This window comes from Artemia franciscana, chromosome 1, assembly GCF_032884065.1.
Source record: "Artemia franciscana chromosome 1, ASM3288406v1, whole genome shotgun sequence".
Classification (NCBI taxonomy): domain Eukaryota; kingdom Metazoa; phylum Arthropoda; class Branchiopoda; order Anostraca; family Artemiidae; genus Artemia; species Artemia franciscana.
Window position 1 is genome coordinate 35,293,116 of NC_088863.1, and position 27,205 is coordinate 35,320,320.

General features: G+C 34.3%; 1 long non-coding RNA gene across 1 annotated transcript in view; it reads right to left on the minus strand.

Annotated features, from left to right (window-relative positions):
- Window positions 1-3,488: 3,488 nt before the first annotated feature.
- Window positions 3,489-27,205, minus strand: part of LOC136029051 (uncharacterized) — a 66,166-nt gene continuing 42,449 nt past the window's right edge. Inside the window, exon 4 of the long non-coding RNA XR_010617961.1 lies at window positions 3,489-5,115. This is a non-coding gene — a long non-coding RNA (uncharacterized LOC136029051). The remainder of the gene's footprint in view (window positions 5,116-27,205) is intronic.

Sequence of the window (27,205 nt, forward strand, 5' to 3'; positions counted from 1 at the left end):
TTACGAATCTATTTATTGGTAAAAGATTTACGTAACTTATAAATTAGCTTACGTAAAGAACTTTTGTTTTCTCATGTTTTTATTACATATATGAGGGGATTCGCCCCATCGTCAGTACCTCGCTCTTTACACTAAAGCTTAAATTTTATCCCAATTCATTAAGAATGACCCCCTGAATCACAAAAGCCGTAGAATAAGTAGTTGAAATTACTAAAAATGCTTTAGCGTAAAAAGCGAGGTATTAGAAGGAGGTGAGCCCCTCAAATGGGTAATAATTTCTGCTTGTTTTAAGTTTTATTGCTGTTCCTTACTTCCAGCTGAAAAAGCTTTTTCACATTTATTTTTTAATTGTTTTTTTTTTAAATAATGCTAGTAAATCATGCTCTCCCTTCATGGAAATTTTCTTCTCCCATTACAAATTCTCGAAGGAAAGTTCCCCCAGCATATCCCCCTCTTCTCAACCCCTCCCCCAAACCAAAAAAAAAATCCTCCTGAAAACGCCTGTATACTTCCCAATAACCATTACTATATGTAAGCACAGGTCAAAGTTTGTAACTTGTTGCCCCTCCCACGGGGACTGTGGGGGAGTACGTCGTCCCCAAAGACATAGTTATAAGGTTTTTCGACTACGCTGAATAAAATGGCTATCTCAGAATTTTGATCCGTTGACTTTGGGAAAATAATTAGCGTGGGAGGGGGCCTAGGTGCCCTCCACTGTTTTGGTCACTTAAAAAGGGCACTAGAACTTTTCATTTCCGTTAGAATGAGCCCTCTTGCAACATTCTAGGACAACTGGGTCGATACGATCACCCCTGGGAAAAAGAAAAAAAAAAAACAAACAAAAAAACAAAAAAACAAATAAACACGCATCCGTTATCTGCCTTCTGGCAAAAAATGCAAAATTCCACATTTTTGTAGATAGGAGCTCGAAACTTCTACAGTAGGGTTCTCTGATACGCTGATTCTGATGGTGTGATTTTCGTTAAGATTCTATGACTTTTAGGGGCGTTTCCCCCTATTTTCTAAAATAACGCAAATTTTCTCAGGCTCGTAACTTTTGATGGGTAAGACTAAACTTGATGAAACTTATATATTTAAAACCAGCATTAAAATGCGATTCTTTTGATGTAGCTATTGGTATCAAAATTCCTTTTTTTAGAGTTTTGGTTACTATTGAGCCGGGTCGCTCCTTACTACAGTTCGTTACCACGAACTGTTTGACATGATACACATTGTATAATTTACAACCGAATTCCAGGTATCACTGCAGTCATAGTTATTAAACTTTTGACTATTTTGGACAAAATGACTTTTCGAAATTTCGATCAATGCTGAGAAGGGGGCCTCCAAAGACTGCAAGGCAGAGAGGGATGGTTGCCCTCCTATCACTCTTCAACACCCACTAGAATACACGGAAAGTTTTGATTAATTCCCTTAGCCGTTCCTTGTATATTGTTGATACGCCCTATTCACAACCGAAACACAAAAGGGGCTTTAATTTTGTTCAATGTCCCTCTCAAGATTTTCTGAAAGTTTACCTTAATGCCCTAAAATGTTTTGGAAACCCAGGGCCATTCATCATCTCTTTTCTCAATAATTAACCTTATATATAAGCAATGAGCACTCAATAATTAACCTTATATATAAGCAATGAGCAGCTTCCATAAATTAGATCCCTTGCCTGGGGGAAGGGCTAAAGGGATTATATCAGCTCTGGAAGCATTATTATTTGACTTATGAACCCTTTTAAGTGATGCGACTATCTCAAAATTTTGATCCGATGTCTTTTAGGGAAAGACAGTTAAAACAGGGGTGGAAGGGGACTGGTTGCCTTCCTATCAAAGTTGATCAAACAGTTCGTGGTAACGAACTGTAGTAAGGAGCGACCCGGCTCAATATTAAACGAAACTCTAAAAAGCGGATGGATACATCGAAAGAATTGGATTCTTATGCTGATTTTAAACATACAAGTACTATCAAATTTAACTCTACTCATCAAAAGTTACGAACCTATGAAAATTTGGCTTATTTTAGAAAATAGGGGGAAACACCCCCTATAAGTCATAGAATCTTAACAAAAATCACACCATCGCATTCAACGTATTAGAGAACCCTATCGTAGAAGTTTAAAGCTCCTAACTACAAAAAAGGTTTTTTCCCCAGGGTGATAGTATCGACCAAGTGGTCCTAAAATGTCGTGAAATGGCTCATTATAACGGAAATTAAAAGTTCTAGTGCCATTTTAAGTGAACAAAAAATTGGAGGGCACTTAGGCCCCTTCCCACGCTCATTTTTTCCCATGCTTACAATTTTGAATGTAGAGTTTCATTAATAATTGGAGGTAAACAAAGGACAATGGTCGTTGTAAATTACGATAGATCTGTTTTAGTCCTGGTGACTACCAATCGATTTTTATTTATTTTTTTCTTTTCTTGTAGTCTGTCTAGCATTTCTGATACATTTTGTCAAATATTTCTGAACGTATTTGAACATAGATTTCATAGATACATTCGACAGGCCTTTAGCGGTGGTCAAACAATTTTCACACACTTTCACTGTATGAATTGCTCTTCACCGTTGTAACCTTTTTGACGTTGGTGAATCTTGAAGCTTGAGCCAAATTGACATTGAATGTTGATTTAAGCTTTTGATTTAGATGATGTTTTAATTTTTTCGTGTTTTTATGGCAGTTGGTTATCTAACTGCAAGAGCTATACAATTCTGCTGATCGTATACAAGAATAACTATTAGACTCTTTAAGGAAGAAATAGGTACGAGGGAATAAAGAAATGTAGATTTTGAGCCTTCAGGCGTTTTTTAAGTTTTGTCAAGGGCATCGTTTACTCCAACACTTTTTTCAACATAGCTTAACTTATCTACTGTTTTTCTTTTTTTTTCTATTACCTTATGTTTGGAAAACAAATATCTAAATGAGGCGAAGGAACGAGAAAAAGACATTCTTATTTTAATTAGTTCTGAATTTTACAACTCATAATGCATTTAGGATTGTTACTTTCTTCCATTTCTCAAATTCTATTTTTTGTTTGAAATATTTCTGAAATGGTTGACACCAAAAGCTCGATCAGGTGAGAGGGACCTCATGTGACTTCTTTACAAAACACATAGATTATCTGAAATTTCTTTTTTATTATAATAGTCTGAAGTTTCTTTAGTCTTTTTTATTATAATAATCTGAAGATAATCTGCAGTTTATCAGTCCTTGCTCCACTGCCGATTTTTTTAGTTGAGCAAGTATTACTGGTGGATTTTACAATATAATAAAATTTATCTTTCTTGCTGTGGTTTTTGAAAGATAATTTTGATTTAGGTGATTATCGTTCAGATGAAACAAATAAGCCTTTTGAATTTCCTTATTTCTGTTTCATTTTTAATTATCAATAAATTAAAACAATAAATATCAATAAATTGTGCCGAAATACATTCTAGAAATGTGCTTTTGACGTTTGTAAAACTCTCTTATGGTTTATGCAAGCATGTAGTCAAGAAAAATAAAACAATAAAAAGAACTGTTTTTCTGGAGATGGTATTATCATAGTTCATAGTTTCCGTTCATAGTTCGAGTTCATAATTTCCAGCAGTTTGGTGGCGTTTTGGGTTTATTCCAGCTACATCTTCACATATTTTTAGACAGTTGGTGAGTAATTTCCTTGGGTCGGTGCAGTAACACAATTTTTTTTTTGCAGTCGACATCAATTCAAGGTGATGGTTTCTATGTAAGTTGAAATCTTTTGACTCTTCGACTTCGTATTGATCCTGAACTAGCATTAGCATCTTTTCCGCTTTTAAATCTAAACTTTTCTAAATTACATGGAACCTAATGAGGTCGTCTACGGAGTGAAAAACTTTCCATTTCCACATTTTTCCGTTTTGAACAGGATTCTAACTTTCTCTCATAAAGCAGTCTATTTCCTTTATCCATTTGTCATCTATAATATTCTCAAAAAGATGGTTTCGACTGGAGCTGAGTTTATCTTCAATCAGTATAAAAGTGATTAAGTGCTTCCGATCTCTAGAAATTCGATGCAAATCTCTTCCACTTTGCCTCCCTGGGGGTCAAAATTTAATTTATTTGAGTGTTCTTAACTTGTATTTTCTGTGTTTTTAATATTATCTTTTTACAATGGAAATTTATTTAAACGAAAAAACAAAATGGGAGAATTAAGGGACAATAAGCTGTTTTTACTCTCCACTTTTCCACAGAAGATCTAAGAGCTATTTATATTTCAGGTCATTATCGTATTCTACGTTTTTTTGGTGTCACCTTATATTATTGTTACTGTTTAATAATTCTTTATCTTCTATTGTGAAATGGATCCTCTCACCGCTATAATGTTTCTTGGATAAGAAATCTCTCTTATACAACGATTTGAATGGCTTGCTGAATAATGGTAGATGGATTTTGGGCATCACTTTTTCCTAGTTTCTTTTCCAACGTAACCATATTGCTATTCAAAAGTTCTTTTCTGTGGTCGTTAGTAATCTTCAGTATTTTCTGATTATCTTCAGAGACAGTACAGCTACTATGAATTTGAAACGTTTTCACAAGAAAATTAATGGGATTTTCTTCTTCGTGATCTGAATGTAATAAATACAATCTTTATATTTCTACAACGGACGAATGTAATAATTTTGTCATTTTATCTTTTCTTCTTATATTTCTTTTTACTGTATGTGTCCAATCTTATTAAAATATAAAGGGTCAGACTTTTTTCTAACAATCACTAATATCTTCTTCTTTAGTAAATGACAAAATTTCAATATCAGATTTATGAAGATAAGAAAAGTCATAAACATGTTCGTCCTTTGTTTGAGAGCAAACTATTCAGGCTTTGTAGCGAAAAAGATCTTTTTTTAAAAGTTTCTTCTGTATACCACAAAGTGTTTGCCTCACCACCTCATCTCTAAATCTTTTCATGAATTCCACTTCTATTTCGTCGGTTTTATGCATTCTATGAGATGAGTTTCTAATCCTGTCCGTGGATATTAGAACGGCATTGTCTTCTTTTACCGTATCTGGAATAATGAGCTTATCCGCAACGTTTATTACAGAGAGGAATTGTTTGCCAGTATTATTCCTGAAATTTCTCATAAGACCTAGAAACAAAATGGAAATTGAATATAATGTTCCCTCAAAATGTGGATGCAAAAGAGGATAGACAAATTAATGCTTCTAGTGAGAAACAATAATCCTTCGAAAAAGAAAATGTTAAGCTGCTTAATTTAAAGCGGATAAATATGAATATTACTAGTAGAGAAATATTGAATCTTTGGCTCAATATTTGTCTATATTCAAGATTGTAACAGGATAAGGGCCAGGATCGATTCAATTTTTAAATCTATTGATAATATTCCACATCTTCATCCATCCAAAATTATATAGTAAGTGCATAATTAAAATTTCTTGCAAAATTTCTGTCCAATAGTAAAGTAGGAAGCCAAAACCCTAAGTCTTGAGCAGAAAAACCCAACAAGCTAGAAAAATCACTTTTATTAACCAAGAAAAACAATCTCAACTAAAAGTAAACATAAGTTAATTACAAATGTTTTTCTAAAAAAGAAGTTTTCCAGAAAGAGGTTACACAAATTGGGCCTAAGATCACAGAAACTTTTATCAAAATGTTAGAATTTTATTCGAGATTTCCGGTAAACTCTCTTATGGTAATGTGGGCACAAGTTTGAACTCTTTTTTATGAAAATATGAGCATAAATGAACACACCTGATTATCAATTTTTCAGCGAGAGAGAAGCCTTCGACGATTCAAGGGGAGCATTATCCCGTGTACGATTATTTACTGTCTAGAAATTAACCAACCTTTATTGAGACTTAAATTAGTGAATACATTTATCTTTATTTTTGTTTGTTTTGAAAAAATCATATGAATATAAGTGAAAATACATAAACTCAAGGGAAATATAAAGTAAGTGCTTATCGACAAGATAAGATACATTTTCCAACAACAAACAAAATGAATCGCCACAAAGGCACCAAGGCATGTAAAAGAAAGATTTTTTTTAAGTAAGGGGAAGTTAAAAATACTACTTAGGCACTAGTACATAAAAAAAGAGGAAGAAATAGAGGGAGAAATAGATAATAGGGAGATTTATAGAGGGAGAAAGAATGAGAGAGATAGGGAAAGAGAAAAATAGAGTGACAGCGAGAGAGAGAGAGAGAGAGAGAGAGAGAGAGAGAGAGAGAGAGAGAGAGAGAGAGAGAGAGAGAGAGAGAGAGAGAGAGAGAAAGAGAGAGAGAGACTGGGAAAGATTGCAATAAATTATCAGAATCTACTTTGATTGCGCAGCAGAAACTAGATCAGCTCCAGCTTTGCCAAGACAAATGATCAAAATAATGATAAGAAAAAAAACTTGTAAAAATAATAAACAAAAAATCGTACAGAAACTTAAAAGAGAATTTTCAAGTCATATAAAGCGCCAAACGAGTGGTTATGTCGAGCAAAATCTAGAATCAAGACGAGTATTCCATGTGCTCCCTGAAGCCGTGCCAAAATAAATTTAGGTGGTGGCGCACGCAATTATGCCAGCCAGTGGTAGACCCAGTGATACTAACCGGCGTTGCCACCTAGCATAATTGCTAGCGCCAAGAAAAAATTGTTGGCGGCGCGCAACCGAATATTGATCGGCGTTGCGTTGTCATTTGATTAGTGTTCGTTCTATTTTTAGAATCCTTTGACTTATTTTTTTTTTATTTCTAAAACTGAATTGGTATCAGTTATTTTTCGGATATCCTTCTAACCATGAGTTCTCAGAGTACACATTTCTTTTTAAGCTTCATTACCATGGTCCGAACACGGACAAAATAAGAACGAGACATAAATCTCAACTTCTCCCAAACATTCTATTCATGTGAATCACCGACAGTAACACATAAAACTGTCTGAAAATGAGTTTATCCGACCAGATAGGGAAATTATAATTTTAATTTAATTTAAACTGTAAAACTTAAATTAAAATCAATTTACTTTTATAATATCAAACAGTTCGTGGTAACGAACTGTAGTAAGGAGCGACCCGGCTCAATAGTAAATGAAACTCTAAAGAACGGAATTTTAATGCTAAAATATACATCAAAAGAATCAAATTTTCATGCTGATTTTAATATATAAGTTTCATCAAAGTTAGTCTTTGTCATCAATAGTTACGAGCCTGAAAAAATTTGCCTTGTTTTAGAAAATAGGGGAAAACACCCCTTAAAAGTCACAGAATCTTAACGAAAATCACACCATGGCATTCGACGCATCAGATAACCCTATAGCAAGTTTGACTCTTTGCCACAAGTCTGCTTTTTAAAACAATTATAAGCTTTAGCGTAAAGAGCGAGGGATTGCGGAGGGGACAACCCATTTCATATACGGAGTAATTTCTGTTCGTTTTAAGTTTTAATGTCGCTCCTTACTTTCAGTTAAAAAAACTAGTTTTTTTTATGTAATCTGGTACAAGAAGCTTCAAAGAATTACCTAAGGGAATCTGATGTGCATATTAAACTCTGTATTTCGATATCCAGGATTTGCTACCTACATTCTACTTCTTTGACTACCGTACATCTATTTTGAAAGTCCCTAAAGTATCTTGCCTTCATTAAAATACTCAGAAAAAACAATATTTGTGTCCACTTTGCCATTGTTTTTAATTCAACAGCATCGCAACGAAAACTAAAGGTTAAGTGAACGTTACTGAACTTTTTAGTTCCTACTGGGGTTGCTGATCTTCCCAATGGGGTGACTTCCTGGCCCTTCAGCCAGGGAGTGCAATGGGGGGGGGGGGCAAGGGGCCAGCCATCCTTCGCCATCGGACACCCTTCTTGTTTACCTTCCACAGATTTCTCCAGGTACCTATTTAGAGCTGGGTCGTCGCCACCGAATCCCCGTTCCATACCAAATAAGCAGTGACACCAGGATATGAGCCCTTGTCCTCACGGACAAAGGATTTCCAGTCTAACGTACTAGTCACTCAGCTAAGATGGCTCGAACTTTGTTATTTCACCTTTTTGAATTTCGAAGCCCAAATTACAAGAAATAAGAATTATCAATGTCTCGATTTTAGATCTCTGCAAAAATTGTATAAGACAAGTACATTTTAAATTTTCTCAGTCAACGGAAATTAGCTGTCACATTTTATAATCTGACCTTATGAAAATTAATAAGAAAGGTATATTTTATTGAAGTAAATATAGAAATTCGAAATTAATACCCAGAGAAATTATCTAAAATAAATAGCAGGATACAATCCTTATACATTTTCTACCGTGTTATAACAAATTGTGTACTTTACAGAAAACGCCATAAATATGTAAAGTCTGCTACAGATCTTAAATATTTACAGTAAATACGGGTGTTATTTCCATAATAGGGGTAATAAAAGGCTACAGCGGATAAAAAAACAACAAAAAATAAAAAAGCAGACTCCGACGCGAGATTCAAAATATAATGCCTTCAACAGAATGTGATAACTAAACCTACGTTTGTGGCCTAAGAGCTTGAATTAATTTATCAGCCGAAGACTTTGTAATCAAACAAAGGGCAACTCAGCCAAGCTTGCTTTCATTTTTCCTTTTTTTTTACAATTGGTAAGTAGCGCTTTTCTTAAGCTTTCAAGAGCTAATGCTAGTTAATGTTAGAATGCTGTAATTATAATATCTCACATTTGTTTTCACTATCGTTACTACTCAGACTTATAAATAATTAATTAAAATTATAAAATTATAAAGGAATTATTTAGGGAGGAGGAGAGGACAAGATGGTCCTTATTTTTCCGCCATGTATGGAAGTATGGATGAAACTGTGGGCCATTTAATGTGTGAGTTTGTAAAACTGAATGAGTTTAGAGATGAAGTGTATGGAAAGTTTGATTTTGATGAAAAGTGGCTGGTGAATGTAATGAGGAATGGATGTTTGAAAATCATTAAAAATCTTGGACGATTTCTCAGGCTGGCATTGGAGCAAAGAAGTATATTTTTGTGATTTGTGTTTCTCTTTGATTGTGGTATGTAATGTTTATTTTACGACTATGTAATGACAATTAAATAAAAATATGAATTTTCCTTTTTGTTACGAGTTGCCATGGCCCTTGGGGTTTTAGTACAATCAAATTTACTTTCTGCGAGGTTTTAGGCAGCGGGACGGGGTGAAAGTCATTAATTTTGTAGGCCAAAAAGTCCAGGTCGTCAGCAATTCCAAGGTCATGACATACTTCCTAAATATCTCAGATAAGGTCCACTTGTAACTAAATAACAAACACTTAAAACAAGGAAGTTTTTATACGAGGGCTCAGTACGTCATTGAGGGTGGACCTAGGTGGGGGGACCGTTACCAATCAATAATTTTAAAAAAATATGTAACCTATTAGGTACACTGCTACTAAGGCCACTACTGATACTACAACTATTGCTACTGCACAAGCTGAAATGAATTAAGGGGAAGATCTTAATGAATATTTACTACTATTACTAGTAACTTATGGCTACACCAAGCCACCCGAGGCCAACACAGATACGCACGCTCCACTTCCATCCAAATCCATTCAAAGCCTCCCTCTTTACACCCTCCCAGGAAGTCACCATTTCCTTTAAATCTTTCTTTATGACATCCTCCCTTACGGGACGAGAACTTCTAATACTGGTTTGCTGACTTATCCTCCTTTTCTTCCAAATCTTTTTTGAACTGTAAGAAAACACCTTGAGCCTTGGCTATTCTACTTTTAACATCTTCACTGCTCCCATCGTCTTTACTAATAATACTACCAAGGTAAGTGAAGCTGCCCACTTGATCAGTCTTTATGTTACCCAGCGTCACCTATTCATCTTCACTTATTCCTAGCCTTAGTGATTAGTGTTCTTAACATTAATTTTTAAACCTGTTCTAGTATGCTGAACTCGCACAACCTCTAAAAGTTCATTCATTTTGCTCACACTTTTATCTAGGATGCTTAAATCATCAGCATAATCTAAGTCCAGGAAAATTTTTTCTCCCCATTTGATTCGTGGTCTCTCATTGCCTTTTCTATAATCCTTGTTTGTGAAAAAATGATTTTCTATCCTCAAACAAAGGTACACTTAATAAGAACACAAAATAATACTGATACTAAAACTGAACAACAAGACACAAGAAAATATTGTCCTAATTGACACTTTTAACTTTCATTTCATTTTATATTGGCACGCTATGTTCGCATAAAATTCGTATAACTACACCTAACAAAAAAATTTGAACATCGTAAGAATATCTTTTAAAATAACTTGTGTTAGAACATAAGGCCTAAAGGAAAATGATAATTTCCAATTTAAAGGAAACAGTGATTTTTTTCCTTTCACAAAAGCCTTAATTTTTCCCAAAAATTATTCGATTCGTTTACAATTCATAAGATATTAAAAGGAAGTAAACACACCTTTTGAGAAAAGTTGTTGCAAAGCTTTCGTTTGCCACATTTATCTTTCTATTATTCCTATTTCAAAGAAATCATTTCTTCTGTCTAGTTAATCAGCACAAAATCTATCTACATCTTTATTTTAACGGCAAGTTATATTCCCACACTTATGCTGTAGTAATATGCCGATCTTTTACTAATCTCTGTAATAAACTTAATTTACTTATATCTCTATAACAATAACTTTTAGTACTATCAAACTTTTTGTACTCATTCTATGAAATAGATACGGCTCACTCGGTCTAATGTCTTCTCCATAGACATGTGATTACCAACAAGTAAGGGAATCATGAGCCAGTTCTTTTGCCGAATCTACTAAAACAATTGGAAAGACTAGTTTGACTGATCTTGTCAACACTGAAATTTTTTTTGCACGTGTCCATTATGTTTGTATATGTTTTGCTGTTATTCTTGTCGTGAATAGGTTTATGACTCTCACATTAGACCTTTCCTATGCTCCAACTGTCACTATGATAAATGTGATCAATGGGAAAGTAGTTACCCTGGCATGATTGCAAAAAACCCAAAACATGATTTCAGTTTATTTTTAAGAGGCTGATATTGTCGTGTTTTTAAATTGTTTTGGGAAGAAAACCCTAATCTAAGCTTCAATTGCTGGAATAATAAGCGAGTCTGGTTTGTACGACATCGCTGTGAAGATACAGGCTACTATGATTATAAGCCTACAGACTTTTATTTGGCGGTTACAGAAAGCGATTCTTCATATGAGAATTTTGTATGTGACATTGCTTCAAATAACCAAATTGAAACAGGTGAATTTTATAATACGAATCAAAATAATATTATTGACTTTACAAAGAGATATAATACAAATTAAGTTACATTATATTGTAGAAAATGTGACCCTGACTTCGCATGCCAAGATGAATACAAGTTGAATGGTGACGAGTTGTTACCACTTATTGTTTCTGACTATTACCTATACGTGGAAGCAGAAATCTTAAGGACACAGAGTTTATTGTACCTACAAGTTTTATTAGAATAAAAATTTACAAACATTTTTATAGCACTTTACTTCTAGGGTACTAAAATTTATTTATATATAGGTAGGAAAGAGTATTTTCAAGTAGAAAGTCGTTCAATCGAGGATTATCATCATAAATGCTAAGGAATTCACTGTAAGTATATCCGCAACATCAAAAAATTAAACATAATAGTGTATGAAAACCATAGCTTTTGGTTGATAAATCTTGTACTTCCATGCGATTTTGAATAATAGATTTTCCACTTTGCTCAAGAAAACTATTAATGTGCGGATCGTAGAACGTATAAAGTAGGCCAAGATGATCAAAATATTCAATATTCTTCTCACTGAACATGTCAAAATGACAGGTAATCAAAGTCAAATCATTTGTTATTGCTACAGGGTCACCCAATTCACAGATGTTTTATATTGTAGTGGTGAATGTGTTCATGAGTCGTTTTTCTTTCAAGAATACGTAGACGGGGGACATTGGTATTAGCAACTCTCGTTGTCTCAACAAATAATTTGCAAGGAAAACTATAATTGTCCAATGAGAAGCCAGGAGGATAGTCTGCAAAAATGACACACTCCATCCCGCTGGTGCTTCCAGCACTTCGACTATTGATTATATTTCGATTGAAACCAAGAACATCTCTCAGATTATCATTGAGAATAACCTTCACATTGTCAAGCGGAGAACTAATGTAAATCTTGCCCTATTCCATTGAATAGTTAAAGTGCAATGCACCATTCTTACGAGCAGAGATTTTTCTATTGATAGCACGTTACAAATCAGTCAAACTCAAATCAGAAACAATCAGTTAGGCAGTTAGGCAGTCTGTCAGGCAAATTAACATAAATTATTCAGGCAGGTTGATGGCAACGCTAAACGGTTCAGTTTAGTTAGTTAGTTAAAACACAAATACTTTACCAGATTAATAGGTGGCAAGAACATTTTCCCTTCATGTTTTAGTGCAGAAGTGGTAAAACTATATCAGTTTATGTTAATTACTATCTGTTTGATTTTCAAAACACCTAACAGACTTAGTTTTCGTCAAGCTATATTTATTCTATCTAAAGCATGCCTCGGGCAAATCTTAAATTTTGGCATAAGGTATTGTTGTCAACTCACAGGAATATAGTCCTGTGACTATAGAGCACGAAGGAAAAGCAGAATGTCTGACAAACTCGTATATAATGCCGTTCTGAACTTTGTATCACGAACAATATAAAAATGGTGTTAAACTGGATAACACATTGAAGAAGACTATTGAGTTCTTTAGTCATGACGACATCCTAAACGGCAGGCGTTTCATGATCGATATTGCCACTAATCTTGGCCTTGAGCTCCGTTACTCTAAAGTGGTCAAGGATAGTGAAAATGTGATGGGTATTACAAAAACGCTTAACGCATGCGCCAAGGAGAAGAAAGTGCTCCCTGTTTTTGTAATAGCAGATCCCCAAGAAGTTCCCTCGTGTGGAGAGGAGATAGTAGCATGCCTTACCGTCAAAGTAAATGAAATGGGCCGTCGCTTTGACGGCCTTTACGATCACGATCATATTAATAATTCTGCTCTCACAAAACCCACTATACAAGGTAAAACAGAGAATAACACAGGGACAAGTATGCCTTTAAACTCTGTCATTGTAAAAAAAACATCCTACTTCACCGGTCTTTCCTAAGGCTAGAAAGGAGTTTGTCGAAAACCTGTTTTCTACTCAGGTTCGAGTCAAATGTATGCTGCAGAAACGTAACCGAACTGATAAGAGGGTAATCATCAATTCTCTTTCTTCTGCCAAAGCAGTCACAAAAGCTATGTCATCATAACATTAAATCGAGACGCATGTTAAGAAACCCAGCTCATTGGTATAGTTAAGTTAATTCCTGAATCTGTATCCAAAGAAGACTACCAAGTTTAACTCGAGGTTGTGAAAAGACCAGACGGTGTAGTGAAACCCGAGCTCACAAATTATATTTTTACAGCAAAACGATTTACTCCAAGCTATTGAAAGTTAAGAAGCCCAGTTAAGAAGTTAAGAAGCTCCAAGTTAAGAAGCCCAGCACATTGGTATAGTTAAGCGAATTCCCGAATCTGTATCCAAAGAAGAACTACCAAGTTTAATTCGAGGTTGTGAAAAGGCCAGACGCTGTAGTAAAACCCGAGCTCACAAATTATAATTTTACAGCAAAAACAATTTAATCCAAGCTATTGCACCGCTGAAAATTTGCCTAGAGCTCTTTAAAATTGAAGAATTTCGATTCCTACCACGAAGATGTCACCGTTGTCATGAAGACATCACATCTGGCCAAATACTGTACCAATGGAGAAAAGTCTGGAGTCTTTGAGAGCCTAGATTACGCAAGCAAGAAGGAAAAACCATGCAAACCACCTCTTATATGCCTGAAACGTGGATCCAACGAACACAACTGCTACCATGCAGCTTTCCCTCGTAATATATCCCCTATTCCCCTTCAATCCTCAAAATGATGTGTAGTATTTTCTCTTAGAATATGAATGGTAAATTACTGTATACCCTTTTTATCTGATCTTTCCACTAAATATGATATGATATGCCTACAAGAGCATTTTCTGACTGAAAATAAAAATAAATAATTATGAAATTCTCTTCCTACCTACATTACTTCATCCCACCTATATCTAAATCTAACTCTTGGGGTCACCCTTCTAGAGATAGTGCAGTTATTGTTGGTCAGAGTATCTCTTCTTGACTGCACCTACTTTGTCAAAATGCCTTCTATCAAGTGATCAAGATTAACAGTCATGTAATTATCAATGTCTACCTCCCAACCGACTATGGTGATGAAAGATCAGAGCAAAACTTTACTCTTGCATGTAAGAAAATTGGCAGGGAACTCAGAAAACAACGGATGGCTCTCAAGTGACGACAATTGGTGACTTTAACTGCAATTTAGAAGATAACCATAGCCCTAGAAGTGAGGTCTTGATGGGAGTTATATCAGATACTTGCAAGTTATTAAATAAAGACAGTCCCTACTCGTTCATAACCGTGGCCCAAAATGAATCAAACCTGGAATGTATTATACTCCCAAGATAGTAGTAATATTATAGTTTCAGTTGGCGCTGATGGGTCTATTCGGACCGCTTACCACTATCCCTCCTCCTCCCTACTTCACACTCCTTCTGTGAAAAAGTCAGTGGTAAATGGAAATTATATAGCGATTGGGATGACGTTCACAAGGAATCATATAAAACTAGTTGCGATGCGATCCGTCTAAAATTAAAAATCCGCTTCCACTTGCTTCAAATGAACTCGGCATTGCCATATCAGGAAATTGTCATTGAACTCAATATCTGCTTAGCGCAAATACCCCATGCTTTAAGGTCTACCGAAAAAGCTGCCGTTCCAAATAAAAGACTTAGGGTGAAATACCCATGTAAAAAGATGGTAAAAACACAGTGAACTCGTGAAAGCAAAAGATGTGACAAAATTCTGCCTTAAATTATGGAACGAGTGTGATCACCCAGAATCTCGTATAGTGAGTAACATCCGCATGCTCACAAAACGCCACTTTAATAAAGAACTCACCAATCATCGTCTACATCTCCGAAAAGAAACTGCAAAAAATATCCTAGAAAACCCTAGCCCATTATGGAAGCCGCACTCTAAGCATCGGAAAGCACATAATGAAATGGTATCTGATATCAGTGAGGACAAGTGGGTCCAGTATTCTGCTGACGAGTTCAAATATCCCGAAGAGTCTCGGAACCACAATTTCGCAACTCAGCTCGATAGTGTTGTAACGAAGGAGCCTAATAATTTTGAGGCCTCTAGTTTTGACATAGCTTTCCAGTGTAAAAAACTAAAAAAAAACTTTCAAAGGAGCCTACAACTTGTGTGCTGCGCATCTTCAACATGGCAGTAATCTATTATTTGAACCTCTATCTGCTGCCTACCAGATTGTGATGAATCAATGTGTCGTCCCTGATCTATTTTGCTTAGGTGTTATTATCGTTTAAGTATCGGGGTCTCGTAGGTTTCTAAAGGTAATCATGAAGTAAAGAAGCCCCGTAGGTTTTTAAAAAAGAAACTGTGACACAACAATCTTAGAAAACCCTGAAGTAAACAAGCCCCCTGGAAACACCCTGTCTTGAGGGAATTGCCGTTAAACCTAAATCATTAAGGAAGAAAAGAGTAGGGGCTGTGGGCCGTGTGGAATATGTTGTGGAACAAGCGATAAACTACCACATACCAGCATCAACAAATAAATGAAACCCAAAACGAGTGAGCATAAATTACAATAATTAACCGAGTCAAACTGAAAACGAGCAAAAGTACCATGAGTAGGGCTGACAAATCCTATGTCTTCTCAAAGAAAAAAACATAATTTGCACTTTACCGAAAAAAATTAAATGTTTTCACTTATATAGTCTTAATAAATTAAGAATTATTAAGATTTTAAGGAATAAATATCAGCAAATGTATATTAAACTGAAGATACATAGTCATTTGTATTTTTTGAGTAATGTGCAAATCATTTTCTATCCTTGAAAAGGCATAGGGGTTATGAGCCCTACTCATGTTACTTTCTGCTTGTTTCGAGTTTGAATCTATTATTCATTTTAATTTCTGTTCATTTTTGGTTTCATTTATTTATTAATACTGATTTGTGGCAGTTTTACGCTTGGTAGATTATTTGATTCCATTTTTCCTTATTTTCTGTTCAATGGAGTTCTTTACTTTTCTTTGAAAAGTTTGTTTTGTGGAAAAGTATTTTTAATTAATAACTGAAAAGGTCCAACTGGTTGTAGTTTGGTCATAGAATTTGGTAAAGAGTAATCCACTCCAGGAATAATTTAATTGTTTTAATTTTTGTTTCCAGTATTTAATTGAAACTTCGGTTCTCTTATTTGTATTGATTTAGTCTTTGAACTGTGAGGACCTAAACTGGATTTAACTCTGAATCTAATTGGATTGCGCAGCTAGTGAAATTGAGTACAGTGAGTACAACCCTAATTTGCAAGCAGGAGAGGGGCAGTTTCCCCGTCGCAAGCGCCGTTGTACCTGCCTGGAGGGCCTCCCTTAAGCTGCAGGGATAAGGTGAACGGTACTGACGCTTCCCTTGTTTATTGGGGTATATCCTATATCTGCTGGCACGAGACACGGCCCTCGCTTAAAGAAAAGTTCACTTTATTTCTTCATTTTTATATTTCAACTGTTAATGATGCCGGTCTTCAGACAGTTTGATCTTGTGCTTGCGAAATTCAAAGATTACCCCCCATGGCCAGTTAGAATTATTAAAGTTGGAAAGGAGGATAATAAAGGAAAGTCAACATACTTTGTATTTTGCTATGGTACCCACGAAGAGTATCGACTTCTTGAGTCAAATCTATCTACGTACGATACAAATGCTAGTGTAAATCCTAGTCAATCTGTAAAGAAAGCATTCGCAGAACTTTCTACTTCACCATATGTCTACAAGTCTAAGTCAAAACCTTACCAGGCAATAAAGACCGAAGCTCAGAATCAGCCTACTGCAGCAGTGTCTACAGCTACTACGCATTTACAAGACAGAATCGCGGCAACTGAATCTGAGTTAGAGAGAACTAATGGAAAGCATAAACTCAAAAGTTGTGGAAAGGCTAAAGGACAAAATACGATGAAAGAATCGGTAGATGGTATTGTTTCGCAAATCTATGATGCGATTCGTTTGAATATAACCCGAAATTTTGAAAATTCAGAACTCACTAAAGATGTTAAGAAACCAGATAGAAAATCTAGAAGAAAGAATTGAAAAACTGGAGGTAAAACTAGATGATTTTGACCAGGATTCGTTACTGGATAGCTTGGTATTTTATGGATTAAGGCAGCAACCTAACTTCGACCTCCAAACCACCATGATTCACCTTTTATCTGACAAGATTAACCTACCTAGCGTAACAACTTCTGATATGGCAGCCGTTTACAGAGTCAGAATGAGCAACCAGTCTGAAAGCTCGATAAACAAAGTTGGTCCAGTCATAGTGAAGTTTACTGATAAAGAAATGGCTCGGAAAGTATATAAAGCAAAAGCATCATTGGCGGTTAGTGGTATATTTATTGGCGAAGCACTTACACGAAGGAAACATGATTTACTGAATGCAGCTAAAAAAAAATACGGAAATAAAAATGCATGGTCCGATCGCGGCCAGATTCTTGCAAAACCATTTGGTCAAAACCATGTCAAGAAAATTCGATTCATATCTGACTGTGTGTAATAAATATTTGTTTTGTTGTTTTTTTCTTATTTATTTATTTATTCTCTTTTTTTACTTATTTGTTTACTCTTTTATTATTCTTTTTTATAGTGTTTTGTTTATTGCTTTATTTATGTTTTTATTTTCTTTCTACCATTTAGAAATTCAAGCGTTATAGTATATCTTTCTCTTATTATTATGAGATGAATATTTGAAATATGATGAGTGATCAGAATTTTGAAAGATCAAAAATGGCGCAGTATGAAAGTGAGCCATTTGATGTTGATGAACTTTTATTGTGTGATATAGCGTCAGAAAATTCAGAAACTAGTTTTAAACCAGCGAAACCGAGTAGAAACATGGATAGCTTAGGAACCACAACTTCAAATGATAATTTTGTGTGCAGCTGTAATTGTCACGTTACATTTTCCTATCATGAAATAGTTGATTTTCTTATTTCTAAAAAAAAATCCAGTTATTAGGCCTATGTGAAACATTTCTTGGTAAGGATAGTCTGCTCTCATCTTACGATTTTCCGGGTTATCATCTTGAATCAAGAAGTCGTTCAGTATTGGTTAGAGGAGGCCTGGCTTTTTTAGTTAGAGAGTCACACAAGTATAAAATTCGTGATGATATGGAAATTTGGATTGAAGGTAAGTTTGAAAGTTTATCGTTAGAAATGGATGTTATTGGATGCAAAATTTTATTTATTCTGATTTATAAACCCCCGAGTGCATCTTTTGAAGATTTTAAGCATGTTTTGAATCTTTAATGGATATAGTGAGTAGTTCAAGGCTTGAATATGTTTGTATGGGAGATTTTAATTATGATTTGAAGAATTTGATAGGTTTTAATTTAGATTTTTTAAATCTTATGCTGTCTTATAATCTGTATCCTGTAACGACTATTCCAACAAGAATTTCTACACACAGCGCAACGCTTATTGATAATGTATTCGTCACTGGGGAAAGAATACGAACAACACATGCGGATATTATACTAACCCCTGTATCAGATCACCTCCCAATATTAGCGTGTTTGAAAGTGACTACTAGACAGATATTTAAAGGTCAGCAAATGAGCTTTAGAGATTTGAAAGCAAATAATTTGAAAAAGTTTGCTGAGGAAATGAAAGTAATATCATGGGAAACTGTACTTGAGGAAAAATGATGAAAAAATTGATGCCCTGTAAAAACTGTCAAACTGAAAAACAATTCTACTAGGAAACCATGGGCTGATAAGAAACTTTTATATATGATAAAGCATAGAAATTACCTGTTTAAGCATTATTTAAGTCAGCCAAATGATGATAATCGTGCTCAGTTTATAGAATATAGAAATAAAACAAACTCTCTAAGGAGGCGAAAAATGAAAAACTATTATGCAGCTTATTTTGAAGAAAATAAAAATGATCCAAAGAAGACTTGGAAAGGTATAAATGAGGAAAAATGATGAAAAAATTGATGCCCTGTAAAAACTGTCAAACTGAAAAACAATTCTACTAGGAAACCATGGGCTGATAAGAAACTTTTATATATGATACAGCATAGAAATTACCTGTTTAAGCATTATTTAAGTAAGCCAAATGATGATAATCGTGCTCAGTTTATAGAATATAGAAATAAAACAAACTCTCTAAGGAGGCGAAAAATGAAAAACTATTATGCAGCTTATTTTGAAGAAAATAAAAATGATCCAAAGAAGACTTGGAAAGGTATAAATGAAGTCATAAAAGGGACAAAGAAAAAACAAATTATAGCTATTCAAGCGAATGATAGGATTGGTGATAACCCAGTTGAAGTAGCTGAACTGTTCGCAGACCATTTTTCGAATATCGGAAAAAGGATCCAAAGCAAAATTCCTAGCGACCAACCATCGACATTGGAGTTTGAAGACAACCGAGGTGATGGGAACCAAATGAATATTGAACCGTGTACAACAGATGAGGTAAATAAAATTGTAGCATCAGTTAAGTCGAACAGCGCAGGAATAGATGGACTAAATCTACGGGCTTTGAAATCCATACTACCCACAGTAGTGCCCATATTAGTGTATCTGATAAATCTATCTTTTAAAGAAGGACAATTTTTTAGTTAGAAAGTCACACAAGTATAAAATTCGTGATGATATGGAAATTTGGATTGAAGGTAAGTTTGAAAGTTTATCGTTAGAAATGGATGTTATTGGATGAAAAATTTTATTTATTCTGATTTATAAACCACTGAGTGCATCTTTTGAAGATTTTAGGCATGTTTTGAATCTTTAATGGATATAGTGAATAGTTCAAGGCTTGAATATGTTTGTATGGGAGATTTTAATTATGATTTGAAGAATTTAATAGGTTTTAATTTAGATTTTTTAAATCTTATGCTGTCTTATAATCTGTATCCTGTAACGACTATTCCAACAAGAATTTCTACACACAGCGCAACGCTTATTGATAATGTATTCGTCACTGGGGAAAGAATACGAACAACACATGCGGATGTTATACTAACCCCTGTATCAGATCACCTCCCAATATTAGCGTGTTTGAAAGTGACTACTAGACAGATATTTAAAGGTCAGCAAATGAGCTTTAGAGATTTGAAAGCAAATAATTTGAAAAAGTTTGCTGAGGAAATGAATGTAATATCATGGGAAACTGTAGCCTACTTGAGGAAAAATGATGAAAAAATTTATGCCCTGTAAAAACTGTCAAACTGAAAAACAATTTTTAGTTTTGAAATCCATCAAAACTAAAAGGAAAATTTCCTGATCCATTGAAGCTAGCAAAAGATATCCCGCTGCCAAAAGCAGGATCACTTACCGACATTTCAAACTGGAAACCCATATCGATTTTGCCAGTTCTGTCAAAAATTTATGAAAAATCAATGCATAAAAGAATTTATGAGTATTTATTGAAATGTGGATTTTTATCAGAGACGCAATTTGGTTTCAGGACAGCTCATTCAACTGTGCATGCTCTGGAGGACCCAATGGATACCATAAATAGTGAACTAGATAAAACGAATTTTGTATGTCGATTTTTATAGATTTTAAAAAAGCTTTTGATACAGTAGATTTTAGCATTTTATTGAAAAGATTACGCTGCCTAGGAGTAAAGGATGCTTGTTTTAAATGGTTTGAATCTTATTTGAATGGAAGGTTTTTAAGAGTGATATTAGATTGATCGATTTCTAAATGTTATCCAGAGTTCCACAGGGTTCAGTCTTAGGTCCGTTATTATACCTTATATATTGTGATAGTATGCGGTTTTACATACCACGAGCCAAAATTACTTCATTTGCAGATGATACTGCACTTGCAGTTACAGGAAAGACTCTCAATGAACTTATTGATAATTCTAATGAAGCATTAAAAGGACTGCATACATTCGTCTCTCTAAGTCGGCTTGCAATAAATACAACAACAAAAAAATTTATGACATTCACTAGAATAGGAACAGCGCCTACCACTTCTCCAGGAGCTATTATATATAATGGAACCACTCTAGCAGAAGTTCAAGAAACTCGATATCTGGGATTTATAGTGGACAATAAACTCAGCTGAAAAAAACATAGTGATGTGATTTCATGTAAAGTTGGGATGCTGCGTAAACTTAAATATTTTTTTTCCAACTAAAGTAATGCTTTCATTGTACCATTCGTTAGTATTGTCTTATATTAATTATGGATGTATGATATGGGCAAGTGATTTTTACACAAGTATAAGAGAGTACAGGTACAGCAAAATAGAGCTGTTCGTATTATTGGAAATTATGACCGAGGAAATGATAGTACGTTAAGTATATTTAAAAAGTTGAATTTACTATATGTAGGTCAAATTAGAGATATGCAGATAGGCATTTTTGTTTTTCAGTGCTTGAATAATTTAGGACCTGAAGTTTTTAGAAGTTATTTTAAACATAATTCGTTTTAACATCAATATTTTACCCAACATGGAAATGATCTGATTAATGAGGTGAGGAATACAACGCGATCGGTGCATGTGACAAGACACATAGGCACGACAATTTGGAATGCATTCCCAGAGTATATAAGGGAGTCAGAGAGTCTCCCACAGCTTAAGCGCCGGTTAAAAATGCATTTTTTGAATGATAAACGATCAGGATGGTGAAGGGAAGCGCATTGAATGAGAGTTTGCTATCCAGAATTTTTCAGGTCTGAGTAATTATTTGGAGTAATATATGTATATTTGTATGTGTATGTGTATGTGTTGTATGTGTATGTATATATGTATGTATGTATATATGTATGTATATATGTATGTATATATATATATGTATGTATGTATGTATATGTATGTGTGTATGTCTATGTATATATATATATATATATATATATATATATATATATATATATATATATATTTATTATATGTGTATGTGTGTGTGTGTATGTGTGTATATGTATATATATACACATTATTTTTTTATTTTATTTTTATTTTTTTTTTCTTTATTTATTTTTGTTGTTGTTTCTTTTTTTTCTTTTTTGTGTGTTTATTTAATGAGTTAGTATTATTGATGATTAAAGTAACATGAATGTAGTCGCTATTACAGGCCAGAATGGCCTTTTTGTGACTAATTGATATGTATATGATATAAAGGTTTTAAATAAAAATTTACCTACCTACCTACCTACCTACATGTGGATCATTTATCCCTGCCCTGTACGAAGTGTCTTCTGAGAATAGAATAAAGTGAATTTGATGTACATTTTTCCCACAATTTAGAAATCGTGTGTTTACATATAAGCAGTGCCAACGCGTTATCTTTTTCTATTGTTATCAGTTTTATCATACAGCACTAGGAGATCGAGTTTTGCTTCTAAAGGGAATTATAGACATAAAAACGATATTCATAAAAACAATATTATGGAATTCGTTTTTCTAACAAAGATTCAAAGGGGGAGGGAGGTAACTTTCCAATTCTTGGAGTCAATTTTCCCTTCCAATTCGAATCCCTGGCATTTTTTATTAGCTTAAGATTTCTGCCCTAATGATGGCAAGAATTGTTATGATTTTCTGGATATTCATTGTCAAACCACGTCCAACGAATAAGTTAGCAATACTAACTTTATTTTCGAATGCTTTGATATTTAAATATGGTGAATATATCACAATACAATATTACATAATCTGTATTAATACTTTGACTTATCCTGTATCTTTGTTTAGACAGCGCTATTGCGCTGCCTATTATTTTTTGTTTCGGCTTTGTGCAGCTTTTTGATATCAATGCCATTCATTAATGTAAATCGGTGAACCTACAACAAATAAATTTAATAGAAAAACATAACAAGTATGTTAAAAGTTTAGTATAACACATTAAATCTTACTGAGTCAAAATCCATTCAAAATTACGAGCAAATAAATAGCACAATACCTGTTGCTACTAGAATTGAGCTTTGTTCAATTATAGGATTGAGCATCCTGTGCTGGGGGAATTGGAGGGAGGATGTATACTGAAGCATTAGTGGTGAATCTGTCTGAAAAAGCCAAGTGTATACGACATTCACCTTTGCCAATTCAAAAGCTTGTTTACGCTATGTTAGTGTCGTCTGCTGCAGTTCATTGCTGACAAATTTGGTAAAAGCCAAGCACCAGCAATTATATTTTATATTTATATTGCTTGATTGCGCAATGTTTTTAAATTCACCAAGTAGTGTGTTTTTAAATAGTTACTTTTCTTCACTACTGCTTAAAAAGCACCTACTTCAATAGCACTTCCTCTTGCCCCCTCTCCCAATAAAAATACTATATCTACGCTCCTGCAAGGCCCCACAGGAATTCCAAGGACACGACATCCTTCCCATTGACCTAGTATAGATGGGAGTTAAAATTGTCTGTGACACATACTACTTCTAATAACCTTTACCCTCTTCAGATTTCTAAAGAAGCCTTAAGAGGCCAAACTTCAGGTTTCCAAATTTTGGTTTTAAGCTAGTCAGAACAGAAAATTTGGCTAGCCTCCTTGTTTTTTGGGAAACCAGTGCCCCCAACCAAGTTAGTTTTGTAAATTAAGGTCCCTACTACCTGAAGCTATTTGTGTCATACTGACCCTGGAGGAATATTTTTTGAACGTTTGGACCTCCTACAAAAAATAACTAAATGTTGATCTTATGTCATGTTTTGTTTCGGTAGTACCCTTCGAACAAGGGCACAGTAGGGGATGGCAACATACAGTCATTAAAAAGCACCTAGAACTTTTTATTTCCAATGAAAAAGGAGGTCTCATCCAAGTTTCTATGACAACTTATTTATAAACAGAGGAAAGAAAAAATTAGGGACAAAATTTACAGTTCATTATATCAACGCTATTGAGGTAATGGAAATTTGTTGAAAAAAAAATCCAACTCAGTTTGATGAGGCCAACCATAAGAATAAGTCCACACTAGAACGTTGAATTTGATTAAAGTTAATTCTGTTGTCATCAGTGGTGTAAGACAATGAAAAATATGTCTGAAGTCCCATATTAATTATCACTTTGGCCAGTAAATTCTAAAATTCGAAAATATTGACGGAGATCAAGGAACTGTAAGATTTTAGCACTCTAACTAAACATACAACAAATATCCAAGCAATAAGATCAGAAAAGTAATACTTTCATTGTAAAAGAGGGTAAATGTTGTAAATATTTGCCATTCCTTTGGCTACGTGAATGAAAAATAAAAGCTACGAAACTAGAAACAATGAGTTTGAAGAGAATAAAAGGATAGTTTTACTAGTCGTTGGATGAATCTTTAGGGATCATTTTAGAGAAGCCCAAAGCAGTAATCCTGAATAAGGTGGGACGGAGGAGGGATATTTTCTAAACTATTTTTCCATAGCGGTCATGTAGCTATGATAAATTATTAGTAGTTGTAGAAGAGACTGAACGGAAAAACGTTCGTTCAGTAAAAAAAAAAAAAAAAAAAAAAAAAAAAAAAAAAAAAAAAAAAAAAAAAAAAAAAAAAAAAAAAAAAAAGGAAAAAAGAGAGACTATAAGATGGTGAAGCAGTTAGATTCAGGGACCATTATTTTTATAAAAATTCTCAAAAATGCGAACACACATTCTCGCTTTACTTTTACCAGGTGTGTTTGCTTTGTACAGTTGAGAATTAAAGCCCATGGATTATAGAATATTCAAAATTTACAAGTAGTTGCTGTATGACGAACGTCAGTTTGTTTTTAGCAATGGCAATGTACTTGAATTTTGCTGAATTTCTGTTTCTTTTTCTTTTGCTCCACCGATTATCAGAGACAACCCTGTTATATATTAAACTTGGTGGACTGGAAGTCCTGATATATTTACTAATATCAGACCTTTTCTTAAATTTTCGGCAAAAGGATTGTCTCCCAATATAATTGCGAAAAATGTATGTGTCCATAAATGCAGCCATGTGCAAGAGATTGAAGGAAATCGGAAATAAAAAAAAATTGCGCCTGGCAGTGATATGGATTTCTCTTGCAAGGCAAATCAGAAATATTTCCATTTTCTCTATTGCTTTACACTGTTCAAGTTTAATTTGTTATTTTTCGTGAAAAGGGCACACAAGAATTTCGTTTTAGTTTTCTTCTGTTTTTTTCTCCTTTGTCTTGAAATCAAAAGAAATAAAAGGGAATTTTAAACGTTTGTTTTAATACTGCCTAAACGGTAAATATAGAGAGCCCATGATTTGCTGTAGTGTGGTAACTATAGAGGCATTAGCCTGGCTTCTGTAGGGAACAAATTAATTATTATGTTGATACTTTTTACACTCAAAGATACTATAGATGAAAAGTGTCTTAAGAAAAGAAAAGTGTGGTTTTAGGATGGGTAGAGGATGCGTCCGGCCAAACTTTCATTCTTAAATTAATTATTGAGAAGTGTCTGAATCATCAAACGTAGTTAGTCCTCCGTTTTACAGACTATGAACAAATGTTAGACACAGCTGATAGAAGAGCTTTAGCGAGAGTTCAATACTTGTATGGTATACAAGATAAACACATTAAAATAATTAGTATTATATACAAGAATAACATTGATGCAGTTAAGGTAGTAAATGAGGCTGGGAGTTGGTTTCTTATTACATCAGGATTTGGGATGGGTTGCGTTCTATTCCCATTTATATGGATCATTCTTATGGATTTATTCTGAGGTTCACAGAAAAAACAATGGGAGAATACGGAATTAGGTAGGGAAGCCGAACGTTCTGGGACTTGGATTATGCTGATTATTAAGCGTTTTAGATGAAAATGTCATCAAAATGGAAGAAACAATAAAAATTTTGCGCGTCCAGTGTGTAAGAACGAATTTTAAAACTGATGTTAAGAATACAAAGTCTCTAAGACTAATTGCTGGTTGATGAAAAGATCTTTAAAGTGGAAAGCTTCACATATTTGGGAAGTATTATTAGTAAAGATGGTGGGTAGAGTGGAGATGTTAAAAGTGGAATAGACAAGTCCCAGGGTTGTTTTCACGATTGAAAAAATTTGAAAGAATATTAAGAAGTCTTCAGACTAAGAATAGAATATTAGAAATTTCAGTGAGGACAGTGGTCGACTAGGTTTCTGAAGTGTGTGTGCTCCGAAAAACGGAGGAGACATTGCTATATATAATCCAGAGAATTCACCTACGGATTGTTTTGGGTAACCGACTCACTGACCAAATCTGGGGCTACATTAATAGAAAGTTTGAAAGGGCTAGGGCACATTTTCGGAGGAAGGTTGACAAATTCTCCAAATTCTCCTTGTTGGTCAACCCTCCTGGAAAGGTGTAAAGAAGTTGGCTTTGAATAGATTGGGATGGACGAGGAGTGTGCGTAGCCATGTCGGCCTCAGGCGGCTTGGTGCTTTAATGAGTTGTTAGTAGTAGTAGTAGTAGTAGTAGTAGTAGTAGTAGTAGTAGTAGTAGTAGTAGTAGTAGTAGTAGTAGTAGTAGTAGTAGTAGTGTAGTAGTAGTAGTAGTAATAGTAGTAGTAGTAGTAGTAGTAGTAGTAGTAGTAGTAGTAGTAGTAGTAGTAGTAGTAGTAGTAGTAGTAGTAGTAGTATATAGTATTAGTAGTAGCATTAGTAGTAGTAGCAGTAGTAGTAGTAGCAGTAGTAGTAGTAGTAGTAGTAGTAGTAGTAGTAGTAGTAGTAGTAGTAGTAGTAGTAGTAGTAGTAGTAGTAGTAGTAGTAGTAGTAGAAGTAGTAGTAGTAGTGTTGACGAAATTGAGCTGGGCATGAATAGGTACCTGAGACCTTACTTTTCAGGAATAATACTGTTCTTTTTCTGGAGATTTTTTCCTTCCATCTAAATTTATTTAAAGTTGTGTAGTCAAATTTCATACGAGGAATGAATTGAACCTTAATGCATTTTGTTTATTTGGAAGCAACAGAAAAGATAAATTTTATTGCATGTATGCCCTATTGTATTTTCTTTTTTTAGGCTTGATTACAATTAAAACTCTTTGGTCTCTACTTCGAGTAACATAAAGTCTTGTACAATATTTTGCGCAATCTTTACAAAAGGTTTAGCTAATTGATAGTCTCACAAAGTAGGCTCACGAACACTACTGAAGTTTTCAGGAACTTTCAC